Genomic DNA, 18,810 nt, shown 5'->3' with positions numbered 1-18,810 from the left:
ATGGATCGGTGTGATTAACATGTAGGGGAATTAGCTCAAGTGGTAGAGCGCTTGCTTTGCATGTAAGCGGTAGTGGGATCGATGCCCACATTCTCCACAAGCCCAATCTTCAGACTTCTGTATTATCAGATATCTGGTTTCATATTAGTACAACATGTAAGAACTCAGTCCAGACAAAGACAGCAGAATGTGTTATAGACAGAGTGAGTGTGAACTGCAAAAGTGCTGTCATCCTTTCACTCCTGCTTTCCTGACTGACATGTTTTCCATAAGCAGAAGTACAGGAGCCAAGGAGCAGAACAGATGAGGTGGATGGAAAATACCTCAGAAGAGTAGTAAAAACTTTGGACACAGTGATGGTGGTGTAGTGGTGAGCATAGCTGCCTTCCACACAGGGGGCAGTTGTATATAGGAGTCATAGCCAATGAAACTGCAGCATTGTTGATGCTGTCCAAGGTGCTCAGTTGGTAGAGGGGAGGACTCTAGGTTGAAGTGACAGTTATCCTGCAGTTAAGAAAAGAGCTTTGGTATCAAATGTGTAAAGTTCAACACCAAACCACTGTGTGCTTCCTTCAAAAGCTCAGTTGGCAGAGCGGAGGACTGTAGGTTGAAATAGCAGTTATCCTTAGGTCGCTGGTTCAACTCCGGCTTGAAGGAATATTGCTCAGTTTTTGTGTTCTGTGTATCTGCTGATATAGGTTGGATGTAAAATCAAGAGCTGATGACACATTCGATTTCTGCATCTGTGTAATAGTAGATTTTAGTTGCGAACCCACGACCTTTTTGCTGTGAGGCAATAGTGCTAACCACTCAACCACCATACTGCCACTGGCAACAACAGACTGGTAAAAAATGTACAGCATCTCATTTTATGCAGGTCATACAACTAATCACAGATAGTTACTATTGGAATATACTGATTATTACAGACATTCACTGGAGAATTTAGTTCACTGAACAGGAGCTGACAAACATGAATCCTTTATGAAACAGGAGAATGGAGAGAGGAGACAGGAAGGAAATATGAACAGGGACCGTCCTTCTGGACTTTCTAGGCTCTGAAAGTAAGCTTTCTAGACTTTCTAAGCATTTATTCCTGCTTCATTCACAATAGAAACTTCACTGAACTTCAAACACTAAGACCATTGTTTCATAACAGTCTCAGATTGACTTCATCCAGACAAATGCAGGACCAGTGAGTTTCCAGCAGGTGTCACATTTCTGCCTGTGTCAGAGCTTCCAAACAGTGACTCACTTTTCTCCATATGGACTCAGACCTTCAGAAAGCTTTGTGTTCTCCATCATTACAAATCTGTCACTCAGTGAAGGTTAGTGCAGCTGCATGTGTCTTTGATGGGAATCATTTGCTTCTGTCTGGCTCTAACAATTTACCAGTCCAGCTTTAGACTGAGTTTAGGATTTCCTGTTCCATTAATACACACAAATACAGAAAGAAATCCATGCAACTCTACAACAATGTAGAAAACCATTTGACACATTTATTTATTCATATTCAGTTTATTATCAGCTTTTATTTCATTTTGTTGTCCATAGAAGTTAGTGTGGGCATTTTGTAGCTAGTTCAGCCATGATGTTTGGTGTTAATTCAGAATTTAGGTTCTTGTCTTTAGTTCTTCCTCAGTACTAAATAGACAAATGACTATATCTTCCTATTATTGCTGCACAGATTTCACACCTAGTAACACACCTTAACCTACACTTATGTGCAGAGAAATGTTTCTTTTCAAAATAAAACAAATTCTTACACATTTTTCTGTTTTAAATATAACAAATTGACTGTAAGTTGTTGTGGATGAGTGGTTAAAGCGATGGACTTGAAATCCATTGGGGTCTCCCCGTGCAGGTTTGAATCCTGTCAACAACGAGGTCTCCTTTAGGAATCATCATTAGCATTAATGTCTGTATCTGTTCAAAATTGGACTGATCACATCTTCTGTTGATGTCAGTTACACCTTCAGATGGTGTTTCCGTAATAACTGAGTCTAGGTTGTGGTTCAGTGTTGTACAGAGAACTGGTTTGAGCTTTGCTTCATGTTAAGGTAAAGAGAAACACATCTTTTTTTCTGTTTTGTTGCATAATTCAGAGGTCGATGCACTGAAACCGTCCTCTGCTACTACTCCAACAAGGAAGTTCATCAGCACAGGTACTCCAGTCTGTTAGTGTGGCCACATCAATGCACTTTTATTCTACTATGGTTCTCCCTCTATACTACACAAATGCAATACATGCTCTAACTCCAAACTGAAGCAAAGGATATACTCAAGTCTTGTCTAATGTCACATTTTTTATCTTTGAACACCAAACACCAGTTTTCACAACAAGGATGGGATTTGAACCCACACGTGCAAAGCACAGTGGATTAGCAGTCCATCACCTTAACCACTGTCACCTTGTCACATTGAAACAGATGTTTGAAATACATGATCTGTGCAGAATTCCCAGAATAACTTCCAGCTGACCTTCATGAGGTTGAGATGTGCCCAAGAACCCACCCAGGACATAGTTATTGTGTCAAAGCACTTCACTTTTCTCCTTTTGATTTCCCACTGACTGTCTAAACAATGTACAATACATATCAGTGCATATAAGTCCAGATGATGAATCAGTTTGTTATTGAATGTTTGCATATTGTGTTGACATTCGTTAGAAATGTTACATTTTAAATATGTTTTACTAGTATTAGATTAGATTAGATTAGATTAGATTAGATTAGATTAGATTAGATTCAACTTTATTGTCATTTAGCAGAGTACAGGTACAGAGCCAATGAAATGCAGTGGACATCCAACCAGAAGTGCAAAGAAGCATTAAGTACCAAGTGCAGGTAGAGTATGGTTGTGTAGACAATAGAGATGAATAATGTACAGTGTATAGATGGAAAAATACAGGTTTCCATATAACTAATATATGCATGAAATATATATGTACAATATATTGCCCAGGTATATGGGCAGGCTATGGAATATAAAACAAAATAAATATATCCATCCATCCATTTTCTATACCCGCTTTTCCTGGCTCAGGGTCACGGGGATCTACTGGAGCCTATCCCAGCTCTCTCTCGGGTGGAAGGCAGGGGTACACCCTGGACAGGTCACCAGTCTATCACAGGGCCACATATAGACACACAAAGACAGACAACCTCACACACTCACACTCACTCCTACGGGCAATTTTAGAGTCACCAATCAACCTGACATGCATGTTTTTGGACTGTGGGAGGAAACCGGAGTACCTGGAGTAAACCCACACAAGCAAAGGGAGAACATGCAAACTCCACACAGAAAGGCCAGGTTGCAAACCCACGACCTTCTTGCTGTGAAGGAACAGTGCTAACCACTCAGCCACCGTGATGCCAGACTCAGATGTGACCACTTTAATATTTTGTATTAATACTAAAATATTTATATAATATAGTTTTTTTTTACATCTTTGTAGACAGAAACAGCAACAGACTAACTCAACAACAGCAACACAACAGTCATCCAGGCCAGGTAGCTCCTTCAGCAACAACAGAGACTGACTGTTACACACTGTCCAAAAACATGTATGTCAGGTTGGTTGGTTATTCTAAATTGCCCATAGGAGTGTGTCAAGCTTTTCTTTGTAACTCAGCACTTGGTGAACTACGAGGACTGAAGGAACTGTTTGTGTCCAAGTTGAGAAGGTTAGCGTTGACACAATGGCTCAAAAATGAAGGCATTACACATAAACATAGTCAATTGTGTGCACAGCCCTATGCTTTGTGTCTTGTTTCCATGGTGTAATGGTTAGCCATCTGGACTTTGACTTGATCCCATTTACATCCCAGAGGGATGGTATCTGGCTTTAAAAAATCCTGTGGTCATGCACATCAACATCTTACTGTTCTCAAAACATCCAAACATAAAAGGAGGAACTTTCTTCTTTTTATACCAGAACCTGATATAAAAAGTTCAAACCTCACACAGGGCTTCTTCTTAATGCCCACCTGAAATTATGTGCAGTCATATGTATTGTGCTTTGTTTAGACAGTCAGTGAGAAACCAGGTCTGAAAATGTGTTGCTAAGAGAGGAAATGAAAATGAAAAATGTTGCCCTAACAGTCTCTGTGGCGTAATAGGTCAGCGCATTCGGCTGTTAACCGAAAGGTTGGTGGTTCAAGTCCACCCAGGGACATCTTCCTTCTGGTGACTTGTTTGTATTCAGAGTTTGACCACAAATGAGTTGAAAGTCAGGAAGTCATACCTACAAACAAAATAGCACAGCTTTGATGGTGAAGTATTGAAGTCATTCCAGTGTTTCTGTGTTACAAGTCTTCAAGTAGCTTTGTTTGACTGAACCAATGGTGGTTTGAGCTCAACCAGGTCAACTGTACTTTGTCATGGCCGCATGTTTATCTATTCAGTTAGTCTCAAAGCTTTACAGAAGAGGATTATGGGCACTGTGATATTTGTCTGAGGGAAAAAGTCACAATTCAGAGAAAAAGAAGAATTCTGAGAAAAAGTCAGATAGAGAAAAAAAAAACAAATTATCAAAGGTTGAGTCGTGGCAATTGGACTTTCAGTTCCAAGTATCTCTGTCAGATAAATTGCAGGTTCCAGTCCAACTTTCTCTTAGACTAATGAAGCCACCTGGATGGGTGGTGAAACGTTGAGGCCTTAAAACTGAGTCCAGTTGCTATGACTCAACCTTTAGATTCTTAGTAATGTTAACATAGTATATAAACACTTGGTTGTAGTAGAATAGATGTTATAGTTAATTTTATGGCTGATTAGTCAATATTGAAGTTTTCCGAACTTGGGTTTGAAGTAAAGCTATAGTAACATCAGCTCTGAATGGAACCCCCACATCCCCAACACACCGTTTCTTCCCAACTGTGTCATTGTGTCAGTATCATAATCTAAAGGTATAGAAAAGGATGGTTTCGATCCACTGGCCTCTGGGACCAGGACCACTACAGCAGTGGGATGATAAACGAGAACCAGGACCCGAATTTTATTCACCAAGACCACTACAAGAATGACTTTAACCATGTAAAGCCCACTGTTGCAGAATTACAACATCACTTTTAACAACTCTCTGTTGTTGCCGAAGGAGCTACCTGGCCTGGATGACTGTTGCAGTCAGCTCACCTCAGTTAGCAGTTAGCTCATTATTTTGCAGTTGTATTTCATTTCACAGTGGTCTATAAATGGGATCACAAAAGATTTAACATCATCAGCAAATGACATAGCACTTTATTACACAGATACATTTTTACTGGAGACTTTAGTATAAATACTGTTCTGCAATAGTAACAGTCTACTTACAGTCTAATGTTACTGCACTGATTCATAAACTGTCACCATGGAACAACCATATGAACATAATTCAAGTGTGACACTGATGTAACTGAGCTCAGCCCTATAACTGTGATTAGTTTTACGACTGGAATAAAACATCCATCTATTATCCATACCCACTTATTCCTACTTAAAATGTTGAAATAAAGAAAATCAAAAAGGCTTCATCCTGGACAGGTCACCAGTCCATCACAGCACCAATATTAAATATTACTTTTTAAAAATACTTTAAACAAGACATGTTGTTGTTTTAAATATCTCAAATTCAGTAGTTACATGTGCAAGTTGTTGTGGCCAAGCGGTTAAGGTGATGGGCTTGAAATTCATTCATTCCCTGCAAAGGTTGGAATCCTCTTAACAGTGGTCTGTTATTCAAAAATGCACTACATTTATGTCTTCTTGCCTTAGTGGACTTTGAGGACTGAAAAAACTGTGTTGCTGTGTGTGTTCCAGTTAGGTTAGGTTAATGCTGACATCATGTCTCATTTGAATGAGAGGGAACCAACAAACACAGTGTACTGTCATTATTGTTTTGATGTCAGTTCCCCCTTCAGATAGTGTTTCCATAGTAACAGAGGTTAGGTATGGTTCAGTGTAGCTACAGAGAACGGTTGAGCTTTGCTCATGTTAAAGGTAAAGAGAAAAACATCTTTTTTTCTGTTTTGTGCATAATTCAGAGGTCGATGCACTGAAAACCGTCCTCTGCTACTACTCCCCACCAAGGAAGTCATCAGCACAGGTACTCCAGTCTGGTTAGTGTGGCCACATCAATGCCACTTTTATTTTACTATGGTTCTCCCTCTATATACACAAATGCCAATACATGCTCTAACTCCAAATTGAAGCAAAGGATATACTCAAGTCTTTGTTAATGTCACATTTTTTATCTTTGAACACCAAACACCAGTTTTCACAACAAAGATGGGATTTGAACCCACACATGCAAAGCACAGTGGATTAGCAGTCCATCACCTTAACCACTGTCACCTTGTCACATTGAAACAGATGTTTGAAATACATGATCTGTGCAGAATTCCCAGAATAACTTCCAGCTGACCTTCATGAGGTTGAGATGTGCCCAAGAACCCACCCAGGACATAGTTATTGTGTCAAAGCACTTCACTTTTCTCCTTTTGATTTCCCACTGACTGTCTAAACAATGTACAATACATATCAGTGCATATAAGTCCAGATGATGAATCAGTTTGTTATTGAATGTTTGCATATTGTGTTGACATTCGTTAGAAATGTTACATTTTAAATATGTTTTACTAGTATTAGATTAGATTAGATTAGATTAGATTAGATTAGATTAGATTAGATTCAACTTTATTGTCATTTAGCAGAGTACAGGTACAGAGCCAATGAAATGCAGTGGACATCCAACCAGAAGTGCAAAGAAGCATTAAGTACCAAGTGCAGGTAGAGTATGGTTGTGTAGACAATAGAGATGAATAATGTACAGTGTATAGATGGAAAAATACAGGTTTCCATATAACTAATATATGCATGAAATATATATGTACAATATATTGCCCAGGTATATGGGCAGGCTATGGAATATAAAACAAAATAATATATCCATCCATCCATTTTCTATACCCGCTTTTCCTGGCTCAGGGTCACGGGGATCTGCTGGAGCCTATCCCAGCTCTCTCTCGGGGTGGAAGGCAGGGGTACACCCTGGACAGGTCACCAGTCTATCACAGGGCCACATATAGACACACAAAGACAGACAACCTCACACACTCACACTCACTCCTACGGGCAATTTTAGAGTCACCAATCAACCTGACATGCATGTTTTTGGACTGTGGGAGGAAACCGGAGTACCTGGAGTAAACCCACACAAGCAAAGGGAGAACATGCAAACTGCACACAGAAAGGCCAGGTTGCAAACCCACGACCTTCTTGCTGTGAAGGAACAGTGCTAACCACTCAGCCACCGTGATGCCAGACTCAGATGTGACCACTTTAATATTTTGTATTAATACTAAAATATTTATATAATATAGTTTTTTTTTTTTTTACATCTTTGTAGACAGAAACAGCAACAGACTAACTCAACAACAGCAACACAACAGTCATCCAGGCCAGGTAGCTCCTTCAGCAACAACAGAGACTGACTGTTACACACTGTCCAAAAACATGTATGTCAGGTTGGTTGGTTATTCTAAATTGCCATAGGAGTGTGTCAAGCTTTTCTTTGTAACTCAGCACTTGGTGAACTACGAGGACTGAAGGAACTGTTTGTGTCCAAGTTGAGAAGGTTAGCGTTGACACAATGGCTCAAAAATGAAGGTATTACACATAAACATAGTCAATTGTGTGCACAGCCCTATGCTTTGTGTCTTGTTTCCAATCTGGCTTTAAAAAATCCTGTGGTCCTGCACATCAACATCTTACTGTTCTCAAAACATCCAAACATAAAAGGAGGAACTTTCTTCTTTTTATATCAGAACCTGATATAAAAAGTTCAAACCTCACACAGGGCTTCTTCTTAATGCCCACCTGAAATTATGTGCAGTCATATGTATTGTGCTTTGTTTAGACAGTCAGTGGGAAACCAGGTCTGAAAATGTGTCCCTAAGAGAGGAAATGAAAATGAAAAATGTTCTCCTGACTGTCTCTGTGGTGTTAAAGGTCAGCGCTTTCGGCTGTTAACCGAAAGGTTGGTGGTTCAAGTCCACCCAGGGACGTCTTCCTTCTGGTGATTTGTCTGTATTCAGAGTTTGCCCATAAATGAGTTGAAAGTCAAGAAGTCATACCTCCAAACTAATAACACAGCTTTGTTGGTGTAGTATTAAAGTCACTCTCTTCTCAATCATTCCAGTGTTTCTGTGTTACAAGTCTCCAAGTGCCTTTATTCGACTGAAACAACGGTGGTTTGAGCTCAACCAGGTCAGCTATACTTTGTCATGCCAGCATGTTTACCTATTCAGTTAGTCTCAAAGCTTTACAGAACAGGATTATGGGCACTGTGATATTTGTCTGAGGGAAAAAGTCACAATTCAGAGAAAAAGAAGAATTCTGAGAAGAAAGTCAGATAGAGAAAAAAATAAAAACAAATTATCAAAGGTTGAGTCGTGGCAATTGGACTTTCAGTTCCAATGTATCTCTGTCAGATAAATTGCAGGTTCCAGTCCAACTTTCTCTTAGACTAATGAAGCCACCTGGATGGGTGGTGAAACGTTGAGGCCTTAAAACTGAAAGTCCATTTGCTATGACTCAACCTTTAGATTCTTAGTAATGTTAACATAGTATATAAACACTTGTTGTAGTAGAATAGATGTTATAGTTAATTTTATGGCTGATTAGTCAATATTGAAGTTTTCTGACACTTGGGTTTGAAGTAAAGCTATAGTAACATCAGCTCTGAATGGAACCCCCACATCCCCAACACACCGTTTCTTCCCAACTGTGTCATTGTGTCAGTATCATAATCTAAACGTATAGCAAAGGATGGTTTCGATCCACCGGCCTCTGGGACCAGGACCACTACAGCAGTGGGATGATAAACGAGAACCAGGACCTGAATTTTATTCACCAAGACCACTACAAGAATGAATTTAACCATGTAAAGCCCACTGTTGCAGAATTACAACATCACTTTTAACAATTCTAAAATTCAATTCTTCTGTTGTTTGTCCTCACAATGCTATTGGATAGAAGAGGTGTTTATAAGTGGGAGAGGAAGCTTTGATGTCTGAGTGGTAGGGAACCACAACATCCATCCATCTTCTGTACCCACTTTTTCCTGAAAGCCAGGGTCACGGGGATCTGCTGGAGCCTATCCCAGCTCTCTCTCGGGTGAAAGGCAGGGGTACACCCTGGACAGGTCACCAGTCCATCACAGGAGCACATATGGACACACAAAGACAGACAACCTCACACACTCACACTCACTCCTACGGGCAATTTAGATTCACCAATTAACCTAACATGCATGTTTTCGGATTGTGGGAGGAAACCCGGAGTAAACCCACACAAGCACGGGGAGAACATGCAAACTCCACACAGAAAGGCCAGGTTGCGAACCCACTACCTTCTTGCTGTGAGGCAACAGTGCTAACCACTCATCCACCATGCTGCCCAGAACCAGAATATCTGCACTGTCAAATGGTACGACAACAGAACGGTCACACTTGTGTCATCCTTTGCTGGACCAGAACCTGTGCAGAAGATTCAGCGATTCAGCTACCAAACCCCTCATTGATGTTGAGAGGCCTTACATTGTTGGTACCTACAACAAACACATGGGAGGTGTGGATTTGTTGGACTCATTTGCTACCAAGTACAAGTTCCTCATGAAATCCCACCGCTGGTACATTTACATCTTCTGGCACACCATCATCCTTGCTGTGATTAACGCCTGGCTCCTCTACAAGTGGGACTGTAAAGCTCTGAAGATGACTAAGAAAATCTGAGAGGTCAATTTATTTTCAATTTTTTCTATATTTGTGTCTTAGGGCTAAATGAATAGGGTAAGGAGAGAACTTCAGAGATCAAAAAATCAAAAAAATGTGGTACATAAAGAGATGTTCTTATGTCATTGTGCCTTTTTGTGATTTCAGTGCAAAACCATGTGGTATTAATACTACATATATAATACTACTTACTACTAATATTGTGTTATAATATGTAATGTAAACCAATACACCAGGTCTCAGATTGTGTTACTCTTTTTTTTACATTTTTGTAGACAGAAACAGCAACAGACTAACTCAGCAACACAACAGTCATCCAGGCCAGGTAGCTCCTTCAGCAACAACAGAGACTGACTGTTACCCACTGAATGTATGTCTGTATAAATATAAACCTGTCAATACAAATGCTACAAATCAGATTTTATGTGAAGGACAGTCAGTCTATATGTGTCTGTACAACAGCCTCATGGTTATATCTGTGTTGCCAAGTCTTGAGTATGACAGGCTTCTTTTGGAACAAACTTCCAGCCTTCCCCTTTGCTGCTGATGAGACATGTTCAGTAGCAGCCTCTGTCCACATGTTGGATTCAGTGAAATCCCCTCAGATATTTTTAATTACATGCACTGTATCTAAAAACTGACTTCATTATAGCTACATCTATTTTTATAGCGAAGCTATTAATAAAACCATGAGCTTACCAGTTGCCAGTTGCAGTTTGAGTCTAAGTCTTGACTCTCAACAACAGAGACTGACAGTCACAGTCCAACAGTTAGTCAGTTAGTCCAAATGATAGCTTACTGTGGGTCCCAACTTGTTTCACGGAGACAAGTCAATCTACAGTCTAATACATATGTATTCAACATACACATACCTTGATGTTTTTCTCAACAAGTTTACTACTGCTCAAAGAAGAATGGGCTCGTCCAGGACTTGAACCCAGGAGAGAATCATACCTCTAGACCAACAAGCCACATGCAGGTGTGCTACCCTTCACATAAAATCTCACCAATTCTCTGTTTAGCAGCATTCATATTCAGAAACCAGAGTACCCAGCATGAAAACTCCACACATAAAGGCCACTGCAGGATTTTGGACCAGGAACCTCCTTGCTGCGAGGCAACAGTTCCAACCACTCATCCACCATGCTGTCCAGTTGGTTTCCAAGCATGAGACTCTTAATCTCAGGGTCGTGGGTTCGATCCCCACGTTGGGTGGTGGCTCCTTTAAAACGGGTGTTCATAATCTAATTCAAGGAAAATTGAATAAGAACATGTCCTGAGTTGTGAGAGTGAAAGGAAAAAAAGCAGTACACTCAAAGTTCTGTAAAAATCATATGTTCTCTGTAAACTGTACAGAAATCTATTCAACAAAAAACAAAACAGCAGGTATAAACATGTAATGTTCTATATCTGGAGATTCCCTTAGTCTGTGTTTCAATCTGGAAACAATTCTGTAGTCATTTATGATACAGTCACTCATCTATGTTTATTTAATGACACTGAAACACCTTCTCCTATTACCCCCCTGAAGTCACATCACCTCTTCTCAACACATGGAGCTCTCCTGTAGAATCACCACCACCCAAAGTGGGGCTCAAACCTAACCCTAACCCTGAGATTAAGAATATCATGCTCTACTGACTGAGCTAGCCAGGCTGTGTATAACACACATTTAACTGTAAATGTGGTATACTTGGATCCACCTATGTTCTGCCAATTGACTATCAGGTTAATGCAGAATATCTTTGCAGGTGATTCAGTGTTGTTACTGTTACGTGTACATATTCAAGTAGAAAATGACTTTACAAAGAGAGAGACATAGAATATTATCAAAGTACAGGGTAGAACATTAGTAATTCAGCTATTTAGAAAAAGCTGAGTTTTTTTTTTTTTTTTACAATGTCACAAAGCAGTAACAAGAACTGCTTCTGTACATGTGTTTTGCAGTATTTCCTTCTTGTACTAAGTGTCATTTCAGTATATGGGAAGAGAAAACCAGGACTCATTCTATTTATAGGGAGTTAATAATGAGGTACTGCTGGGATTTGAACCAAGGATCCCCTGTTTACTAAACAGGTGCTTTAACCAACTAAACCACAGCACCACTTGCAGCTAACCTTAAAATATAGCAGCTGTAGTAACAGGCTCCTCTCCATGTTCTGTAGAACTGAAAGGTTCAAGAGGTCATTCATTCCTGGGGCTATAAGACTGTATAACAGCTCTTGTTGAACTTGTGCACTTTATTACTTGCATTGCAAGTATCCTGTTAACTATTTATTTGTCTGTCTGTTTTTATTGTTTTATTTGTATAATGTGGCATTGTGTGGTCTCTGTGCTACTGCACACTCGAATTTCGCCTCTTGGGTATGAATAAAATATTTATAATCATCATCATCATCATCATCATCATCATCATCAAAGGAATCACCGAGCAGACAGGTGTTCAACTATTACACAGATCCAGAAAGTGACATCATACCACAAATCAGATGTGTTATCAGAACTTGATTTTACATCCATCCAATGTGAACTGATACACAAGATACCAAAACAAAACAACATTCCTTCAAGTCAAAGTTGATACAGCGATCTAAGGATAAATGCCATTTTAACCTACAGTCCTCCACTCTACCAACTGAGCACCTTAGACAGCATCAACAATGCTGCAGTTTCATTGGCTATGACTCCTATATACAACTGGCCCCTGTGTGGAAGGCAGCTATGCTCACCACTACACCACCATCACTGTGTCCAAAGTTTTATACTACTCTTCTCAGGTATTTTCCATCCACCTCATCTGTTCTGCTTCTTGGCTCCTGTACTTCTGCTTATGGAAAACATGTCAGTCAGGAAAGCAGGAGTGAAAGTTTGGACTTTTTCTGATCCTCTGGGTTTTTCAAACCAATTTGTTTTTTAATAGACTAATTTTGAATTTTCTCAAAATTCTGACTTTTTTTTTTGCTAGGAGTTCTGGCTTTCTTCTCATAAATCTCTAAATTAGCATAACATAACTTCTTTTGTTTCATGTTCTCATTCTTGCCAGAGAATAGTTTAATCAATAGTCAAGAATTTTGCTCCTTCTTCTTCTTTAAAGAGATTATGTTTGACCTTTTCTGTAATCTGTCTAATACATGTATGCATAACCTTTTCAAACATACTTGACAGTGTTTAATTGTGGTGCTACGTGCACCACTCTATCATACATGGAACTAGTCCACTGTGTCGAAAAAGTGGTTGTGCCATGTATCACAATTGGATGCTCTGGCTAGTCCAAGTGAAGCCTGGTTAGCTCAGTTTGTAGACCATGAGACTCTTAATCTCAGGGTCACGTGTTTTGAGCCCCACATTAGACAAGAAGTTGTCTGACTTTAGATGAGTAGATGTAGTTGATGTGTAAGCTGTGTGCTGCAATAGACAGCAGTATTTTGATGATGCCCTGTGTTTGCTGAAAGAGCAGTCAGAACCTTTGTTCAGGAAAAAACAGAAGTCCTGCAAACTTGCACTTCTTTGTCCTTCTTCAGACATGTTACTTTCTACCTTACTCTAAGCTGTCTAATGCATGTATGCATAGTCTTCTCTACTGTATATGGCTGTGTTTAATTGCAGTTCTCCGTTCATTGAACCCCCAATCTATTCCCTGTGTAAAGAAAATTGCTGAAAGGATTCACTTCCTATTGGTGAAAAATGTGTATCAAATGCAGACACTACTGTTTCTCTGCTTATGGTGTTCAATTGCAGTATTAATATTGACTTGCCTTCTCGTTTGTGTATATCCTTTCAACCACTGAATGAACTACTTTACATTTTGTGCTTCACATAAATTAAATAAAAGTTAAAAGCACAAATCAATCAGCATAATCACAAATCAATGGCAAAAATCAAAATAAGAAACAGCAAATAGTGGAAGATCAACATGAACCATAATTAAAGGAGAATGAGTGCAGACAAATCACTATAGATAAAGCACTTTCTGTTGTCATATGTCATATGCCACATCAAAAAGAAATTCTTTTAGCTTGGACTTAAACATTGCCAGAGATGAGGCTTGTCTAACATCATCAGGAAGACTATTCCACGTTTTAGCTGAATAGAACTGAAACGCTACATCTCCCTGTTTAGTCCTGACTCTGGGCACGAGCAGAAGGCATGACCCTGATGTTCTCAGAGTTCGAGGTGGTTCATATGGCACCAACATGTCAGAGATGTACTGTGGTGCTGAGCCATGAAGAGACTTATACACAAGCAGTACTGTTTTAATTGTAGTGGAACAATAAGCAAACCTTCACGCAGTGACGCAATTAGTGGGCATGACAATGGATAAATTTGTTGCACAGACCCCTAAAAGAGCAGGCGACTCCACGCCAGCAGACAAAAACACGACAGACAGTAAGGTAAATCAAGCAAAAAGCCAGCCAAAAGGAAAATACGATGAAGCCTACCTGGGTCTTGGATTCACAGTGGGGCTGGTGGGGGCAGAGGAGAGACCCATGTGTGTTGTGTGTCTTAAACCATTGGCAGCAGACAGCATGAGACCCAACAACGCACCCCAATCTCGTCAATAAACCACTCGACTTCGAAGTAATTACACAACTGCACTTTCATGCACTTTGAACTCTGTATTATTTATTTAGAAGTTATTTTGAATAAATTTGAACATTTTAAGTTTGAAATAAGTTTCATTGTCATTTTTTGGGGTGAAATGGGGCTTGAAACTGTATGCTCCGCCTTAAGTGGGGAATGGCAGGAAAAGTTTGAGAGTCATTGGTGTATATAATTGTATTATATTTATCTTCTTTTATTTTTACCTATGTTACTTTTTATCTTATTTTGCTATCGTCTTTTCAAGACGGTTTTCGGTATAACTGAGCTACTGTGACCAACTAATTTCAAACAAGAGGAGCAAGAAATCAAACTTTGAATGAACTAATAAAGAAAATGAGTAATTGATCGCGAACATGGCGTCACATGGTCACTGTCCCACATGTTTCTGATCACAGAGGTCATGAACAGTAGGGTCCTGTGGTGTAATAGTTAGCACTCTGGACTTTGAATCCAGTGATCTGAGTTCAAATCTCAGTGGGACCAGCTTAAAAAAAAGCTGTTTCATGTTATTAAACCTGTTAACACAAACCAGTTAACCAGACTTCAAGCCTGTCTAACTGACATGAAAGCTTGGATGACCAGTAACTTTTTACTTTTAAACTCGGAGAAAACAGAAGTCATTATATTTGGGCCTAAAAATCTCAGAAATAACTTTTCTAAAATTATAGCTACTCTAGATGGCATAGCCCTGGCCTCCAGCACTACTGTAAAAAACCTTGGAGTTATTTTTGACCAGGACATGTCCTTTAACTCACACATAAAACAAATTTCTAGAACCGCATTCTTTCACCTGCGCAACATTTCCAAAATTAGGAACATCCTGTCTCAAAATGATGCAGAAAAACTAGTCCATGCGTTTGTTTCCTCAAGGCTAGATTACTGTAACTCATTACTATCTGGATGTCCTAATATCTTAATAAAAAGCCTCCAATTAATCCAGAATGCCGCACCCAGAGTCCTGACAGGAACTAGCAAGAGAGATCATATTTCTCCTATATTGGCTTCTCTTCATTGGCTCCCTGTAAAATATAGAATAGAATTTAAAATCCTTCTTCTCACATACAAATCCCTTCATAATCAAGCTCCTTCATACCTTAAAGACCTCATAGTACCATATTATCCCAATAGACCACTTCGCTCTCAGAGTGCAGGCCTACTTGTGGTTCCCAGAGTTCTCAAAAGCAGAATGGGAGGCAGAGCCTTTAGCTATCAAGCTCCTCTCCTGTGGAACCAGCTCTCAGCCTGGGTTCAGGAGGCAGACACTCTCTGTACTTTTAAGGCTAGACTTAAAACCTTCCTCTTTGACAAAGCATATAGTTAGGGCTGGCTTCAGGCAACCCTGAACCATCCCTTAGTTAGTTATGCTGCTATAGGCCTAGACTGCCCGAGGACCATCGGTGCACTGAGCTCCTCTACCCTACCCCCCCCCCCCCCCCCCCCCTTCTCTCCCACCTCATGTATATTCCACCATTGAATGTTACTAACCTTGTGCTCTCTCTCTCCCCTAGTTTGTGCTCTCTCCCTCCCTCTCTCTCTCTCTCTCTCTGTACCTTCTGCAGGTGTCCCTGGTCCTGGAGCTGTTTATCGCTGATGTGCAGTTACTGGCCCCACCAACTTGCAGTGTCTATTTGTTGTTTATTGTTGCTGTTCTTTTCTCTCTGCTCTATCCACTCACCCCAACCGGTCGAGGCAGATGGCCGCCCAAACTGAGCCCGGTTCTGCTGGAGGTTTTTTTCTTCCGTTAAAGGGAGTTTTTTCCTCTCCACTGTCGCCAAGTGCTTGCTCATAAGGGAATTGTTGGGTTTTTTTTTTTGTAAAGTGCCTTGAGATGATTTGTATTGTGATTTGGCGCTATACAATAAATGAATTGAATTGAATTGAATTATGAATGATGCAGAACATATTTCAGAAACAGCTTTTGAAAAGGCTTCAGAATGTGACAACCCCAAAAAGAAACAGGAGCGACCCCTTCAAGAAAGAGGCCACGAAGCCTTAGTTTTCAGAGCAGCCAGGAGATGTCTACTGATGGATGACGAGAGTCCACTTCCTCAGCTTTCATCTGGGAGAGATCACCACATTCTAGATGCAGTACCTCAGAGGTTGAAGGGTTGGATGGTAAGTACAGATTCCAATAGTAGATAGTGTTTCTGTATAAATGTAGCTTCTGCTGCAACTCTGAAGAAGAGACTAGAAACAAAGTGACAGTTTAGACTGTTTCCTATAAAACAACAGGTTGCTATTGGGGGAATGATGTACATCTGTCTCTTTATAAGTTCAACAATGATCATGCTGTTTTATTTCTTTATTTTTATTTTAACACTCTGAAATAGGAATTACACTTTATATCTAGAAAAATAGTCACTGCAGGTGTTGTGTATAATGCCTTAGCCAAATTCTTTTGCAATAACGTACTTATCTGAATTCCTGTGAATTGAGTTGGTGTGTAATTGTCTAGTTCAGTGTTGGTAATAAACATGCAACTTGAGTTCCGAGTCCTGTTTTTCTTTGGCTGAGATTTCTATCCACACTCATAGGTTCTTATTTACCAGAGAATTTCTATTTAGCTCTTGGCCACCAAGAATATTGGGCTTTTTACTGCACCACATCTGACAACTTTAGTTACTTCTCAAACTAGTATTCATCACCTTCCTGTCCTGTGAAACTTCAGACATATGTAATCTTGTAGAATCTGATGCATGTCTGCCGATATATTAAACATCTAGGGACCATTTTTCCTCCGTTAGTACTATTGCTTTTTACTCTAGGTACCATTTGTTAAGCAGGATTTTAATTCAGACTTTTACATGCAGTGGAGTGGTTCTGCTACTTTTAAAGGATCCTACTATGTTGTTTTGTTTGTTTGTTTGTTTTTTCCCATTACCCTCCTCCACAAGATGTCGCTGTTTGTTTTTCATGTCAACACGTCCTGTTGGTAACGCTTTGGTCCAGGGCGCGCAGGTGTCGACCAACAAGCCCCTCACTGTACGCTGCATTTTGAACTTATCACAACACTTCTGCCCTGGATTTTTATTACACCACGTCAGTCAGGACCGTGTCGTTTACGCTGTTCCATGTTTCTCCACCGAAAGGAAAAACACAGTAGCTAATGATATTCAATGATCCTTATCATCCTGTATTTTTAAAAGACGTTTAATCCTCTTCAAAAGACCGTGAAGAGAGACCGTGCGTAAAGCTGCTGACCAGCGGATATAGTTCCGCATTGTTCATTAGAAAAACCTGTCAGATTAGCGTTTTACTATGTGTTTCCTACCGAGGATGACAATCAGATGAGCGTGGCTCTGTTCAGGTGAGCTAAAACCTCTGGATGAAATGTGACCATTGCATCCTTTACTCGCGGGACCGATCTGCAGCTGGTCGGGTTCACGCTTAAAGGAAATCAAGCTTGGATAAGTTCAGTCATTTCTTGGTTTCACCGGCATAATCAATATAAAAGCAGTCTCTACCCCATTGTCCTTTTGCTGGTCCTCTCTTTCTGAGGGTCTTTCCCCTCTTGAGAGTCTCTCAGTCTCCAGAGAATCTTGAGAACGAATCAGAGAAATCTCTGGTTCTCTCTGTCTGTGTACTGTCTTTTTGTGTCTTGCTGCAGTGATTGGGGAATACATCTGGTTGGACCATCATCGTACTTGACATGATGTGGTTTGGTCCAGGGGATCCATCCTCGCTGGTGACTGGTTCACAGTCCCCTGACTTGAATCAAACTTGGAATGAAGAAAACGAGTAATAGAGCAAAGGTTCTTCACATGGTCACTGCCTCACGTTTCTGAGAACAGAGATAACACATGCCAGGGTCCCATGGTGTAATGGTTAGCACTCTGGACTTTGAATCCAGTGATTTGAATTCAAATCTCAGTGGGACCAGCTTAAAAAAACAACAAGGTCTTGTTATGAAGCATGACTTACAATGTAAGTAAGAACATAATGAAATTCTGAGACAGACAGTTCAATTCCCTTTACTGTGATAGTGCAGTCTCATTGGTCTGAGTGATGCAAGACTAATTTTTTTCTTTAAGTTAGTAAGTTTTAAAAATGTTTTATAAAATGGGAACAATAATTTCTTTTTCCTCCAAGCAAGAAGTCTAGGGGTAATCATGGACTCAGACTTGAATTTTAACAGCAATATTAAATTAACTACATCATCTCAAAAACGTTGTCAGGGTCAAAGGGACCATGTCTAAACCAGACTTGGAGAGACTCATCCATGCATTTATCTCCAGCAGGTTAGACTACTCTAACGGCCTGCTCACAGGGCTCTCAAAACTAGAACCAGGAACTACAACCACATTACTCCTGTTCTCAGATCTCTGCACTGGCTTGCTGTCGCTCAGAGAATGGACTTTAAAACAGCACTTCTTGTGTATAAGTCTCTGCACCCCTGTACATCTCTGACATGTTGATGCCGTATGAACCATCTCGA

The 18,810-nt window shown here is 40.1% G+C and overlaps 8 non-coding genes across 8 annotated transcripts; 7 read left to right on the top strand and 1 right to left on the bottom strand.

The window, feature by feature from the left end:
- Nucleotides 1-24: 24 nt before the first annotated feature.
- Nucleotides 25-97, top strand: trnaa-ugc (transfer RNA alanine (anticodon UGC)). Its single transcript has one exon. It is a non-coding gene; the product is annotated as a tRNA-Ala (tRNA).
- Nucleotides 98-569: 472 nt separating this feature from the next.
- Nucleotides 570-657, top strand: trnay-gua (transfer RNA tyrosine (anticodon GUA)). Its single transcript is given in 2 exon segments — nt 570-606; nt 622-657. It is a non-coding gene; the product is annotated as a tRNA-Tyr (tRNA).
- Nucleotides 658-1,803: 1,146 nt separating this feature from the next.
- On the top strand, nt 1,804-1,885 carry trnas-uga (transfer RNA serine (anticodon UGA)). Its single transcript has one exon. It is a non-coding gene; the product is annotated as a tRNA-Ser (tRNA).
- A 2,221-nt stretch (nt 1,886-4,106) lies between these two features.
- Nucleotides 4,107-4,180, top strand: trnan-guu (transfer RNA asparagine (anticodon GUU)). Its single transcript has one exon. It is a non-coding gene; the product is annotated as a tRNA-Asn (tRNA).
- Nucleotides 4,181-7,971: 3,791 nt separating this feature from the next.
- On the top strand, nt 7,972-8,045 carry trnan-guu (transfer RNA asparagine (anticodon GUU)). Its single transcript has one exon. It is a non-coding gene; the product is annotated as a tRNA-Asn (tRNA).
- A 3,758-nt stretch (nt 8,046-11,803) lies between these two features.
- Nucleotides 11,804-11,877, bottom strand: trnat-agu (transfer RNA threonine (anticodon AGU)). Its single transcript has one exon. It is a non-coding gene; the product is annotated as a tRNA-Thr (tRNA).
- Nucleotides 11,878-14,786: 2,909 nt separating this feature from the next.
- trnaq-uug (transfer RNA glutamine (anticodon UUG)) lies at nt 14,787-14,858 on the top strand. Its single transcript has one exon. It is a non-coding gene; the product is annotated as a tRNA-Gln (tRNA).
- A 3,324-nt stretch (nt 14,859-18,182) lies between these two features.
- trnaq-uug (transfer RNA glutamine (anticodon UUG)) lies at nt 18,183-18,254 on the top strand. The gene has a single exon. It is a non-coding gene; the product is annotated as a tRNA-Gln (tRNA).
- Nucleotides 18,255-18,810: the final 556 nt, after the last annotated feature.

Source organism: Mastacembelus armatus, unplaced genomic scaffold (assembly GCF_900324485.2).
Source record: "Mastacembelus armatus unplaced genomic scaffold, fMasArm1.2, whole genome shotgun sequence".
Lineage (NCBI taxonomy): Eukaryota > Metazoa > Chordata > Actinopteri > Synbranchiformes > Mastacembelidae > Mastacembelus > Mastacembelus armatus.
Note: the sequence above shows the minus strand (reverse complement) of the source record. Positions and strands in the feature narration are given on the sequence as shown.